This window comes from Pongo abelii, chromosome 1 (assembly GCF_028885655.2).
Source record: "Pongo abelii isolate AG06213 chromosome 1, NHGRI_mPonAbe1-v2.0_pri, whole genome shotgun sequence".
NCBI classification, from domain to species: domain Eukaryota; kingdom Metazoa; phylum Chordata; class Mammalia; order Primates; family Hominidae; genus Pongo; species Pongo abelii.
This window is the reverse complement of record NC_071985.2, coordinates 223229622-223232673: the sequence shown is the minus strand read 5'-3', so window position 1 is coordinate 223232673 and position 3052 is coordinate 223229622. Positions and strand designations below refer to the sequence as shown.

At 50.2% G+C, this 3052-nt stretch overlaps 1 pseudogene; it reads right to left on the bottom strand.

The window, feature by feature from the left end:
- Positions 1-1646: 1646 nt before the first annotated feature.
- Positions 1647-2775, bottom strand: LOC100459714 (cofilin-1-like; annotated as a pseudogene).
- Positions 2776-3052: the final 277 nt, after the last annotated feature.

The window sequence follows — 3052 nt, the reverse complement described above, 5'->3', positions numbered from 1 at the left end:
ATCTGGAACAGTGGGGAGCGTGCGCCCCAGTATGCACCCCCGCCTCCATGTGTGAACATGCAACTAGCTCACTCTCACCAGACAGCTGCAAGAGAGCAGGGATTCCTAAACCCTGGATGGAGTCAGAGTGACAGTCACATACTTCACTCCCGAGAGAAACTTCTGGGCCTCGTAATTGCTGTAGTCTAGCAAAATGTCCCCCTGTACTGAGATCACTCATAGGTCATGGGAGATCCTCTGGAAAACACGGAAGCTCTCTGACATCACCATGTAATGATTCTTTTTCTCTTTCTCATGAGTGCTGATGGGTAAATAATAGTAGCTAATATTGACTGAGAACTTTTGATGTGCCAAGCACATCAAAAAAAAAAAACTTATTTATGGCCGGGTGCAGTGGCTCACACCTGTAATCCTGGCATTTTGGGAGGCCAAGGTGGGTGGATCATCTGAGGTCAGGAGTTCGAGACCAGCCTGGCCAACATGGTGAAACCCCGTCTCTACTAAAAATCCAAAAAAAATTAGCCAGGCGTGGTGGCAGGTGCCTGTAGTCCCAGCTACTTGGGAGGCTGAGGCAGGAGAATCACCTGAACCCAGCAGGTGGAGGTTGCAGCAAGCCAAGATCATGCCACTGTATTCCAGCCTGGGCAACAAGAGTGAAACTCTGTCTCAAAAATAGATAAATAAATAAATAAAATTATTTATGTATTTTTATTATCTCTTTAATTTTTTATCAAAGGTCCCTGTATTAGTCCGCTTTCAGGCTGCTAATAAAGATATACCCAAGACCATGCAATTTACAAAAGAAAGAGGTTTAATGGACTTACAGTTCCACATGGCTGGGGAGGCCACACAATCACAGTGGAAGGTGAAAGGCACATCTCATATGGTGGCAGACAAGAGAAGAGAGCTTGTGCAGGGAAACTCCCCTTTTTAAACCATGAGATCTCATGAGACTTACTATCACTAGAAAAGCACGGGAAGACCTGCCCCCACGATTCAATTACCTCCCACCAGGTCCCTCCCACAACGGGAATTCAAGATGAGATTTGGGTGGGGACACAGCCAAACCGTATCAGTCCCTTACTGGTCCTACTTCCATGAGTGGCTGTGACCACGGGAAAAGGGAGAGGGACCAGCCGGCAAGGGGAGGGACCATCTCACAACATTCCATTCATACACAGACCAGTATCAAGTCACTATTGTGGTTAGGAGTTGGGAGCACAGGTAGTAGCGGTGTTGTTTAAAAAAAAATACAGCCCCCTCCCCCAAACTGGGGTCCCTGGGGACAATTTAGTCTGCTTCAACCCAAGAGGAAACAGATCAAAATCAGTTAGGGGCTGGATGCAGTGGCTCATTGGAAGGTTGGAGTGGGAGCACACTGGGAGGTTGAAGTGGGACGATCACTTCAGCCCAGGAGTTCAAGACCAGCCTGGGCAACAGAGAAAAACCCTGTCTCTACAAAAAGTATAAAAATTAGCCAGGTGTGGTGACACGCACCTGTAGTCTCAGCTACTTCAGAGGCAGAGGTGGGAAGATTGCTTGAGGCAGGGAGGTCAAGGCTGCAGTGAGCTGTGATTGCACCACTGGACTCCAGCCGGGGCAACAGAGTTAGACTCTGTCTCAAAATTAAAAAAAAAAAAAAAAAAAAAAAAAGTGGTTTGGGAAGTCCAGAAACATCAGGAATGGAGGGAGGAAGAAAACCCAGGTGCTGGGAAGGCCCTGGGGTGGCAGGCTGTTTGGAAGAGATTGCCTTCCCCATGCTGGGATCCCCCCAGCACTTCAGGTTTGGCAGGAAGGGGGCAGCCTGCAACCCCCAAGGGCAGGTCTGGGGCTGCCAGATGTTCCAGGCATGGGGCTGGAGGGGACTCACAAAGGCGTGCCCTCCAGGGAGATGACAGCGCCACTCCCAGCTTCTCTGCCCGGGTGCCACGGTCCTTGACCTCTTGTAGCAGTTTGCTTGTTCATGCTTGATCCCTGTCAGCTTCTTTTTTTTTTTTTTTTTTGAGACAGAGTCTCATTCTGCTGCCCAGGCTGGAGTGCAGTGGTGTGATCTCTGCTCACTGCAACCTCTGCCTCCTGGGTTCAAGCGATTCTCCTGCCTCAGCCTCCCGAGTAGCTAGGATTACAGGCACGTGCCATCACACCCAGCTAGTTTTTGTATTTCTAGTAGAGATGGGGTTTCACCATGTTGGCCAGGCTGGTCTTGAACACCTGACCTCAAGTGATCCACCCGCCTTGGCCTCCCAAAGTGCTGGGATTACAGGCGTGAGCCACCAGGTCCGGCCCCTGTCAGCTTCTTGATGGCATCCTTAGAGCTGGTATAGATCATTTTGCCCTCAAGGGGTGCAGACTCAGGGGCCCAGAAGATAAATACCAGGTCCTCCTTGCTCTCCTCGGACCCATAGGTTGCGTCACCTCAGAGGACACAGCAGCAGTCTTTGTCTGGCAGCATCTTGGCAAAGGTGGTGTAGGGGTCGTCAACGGTCCAGCCCACGTCAACCACCAGGGTCTCCTCACCCTCCTCCAGGGTGGTGTTCTTCTCACCCTCACTCAGGCAGAAGAGCAGCACCATTTTCTCGCGCTTCTTCACCTCCTCTGGCATCGAAGATTTGCCCACTGTCATGTCAGTGAACACCCTGATGACACCACCAGAGATAGCCACACCAAAGGCCATGTTTTCAGAAACGAAATGGAGATAGCAGCCAGGTGCCGTGGCTCATGTCTGTAATCCCAGGTTTGGGAGGCCAAGGCAGGAGGATTGCTTGAGCCCAGAAGTTTGAGACCAGCCCAGGCAATATGGCAAGACCTGGTCTCTACAAAATATTTAAAAAAAAATTAGTCTGGCATGGTGGCATGTACCTGTAGGCCCAGCAACTTGGGAGGCTGAGAGGGGAGGATTGCTTGAGTCCAGGAGATCGAGGCTGCAATGAGCCATGTTCACACCACTGCACTCCAGTCTGAGCAACAGAGTGAGCCTGTGTCTCGAAAACGACAGCAAAGAAAGAAAGAAAGAGAAAGAAAGAAAGAAAGAAAGAGAAAGAAAGAAAGAAAA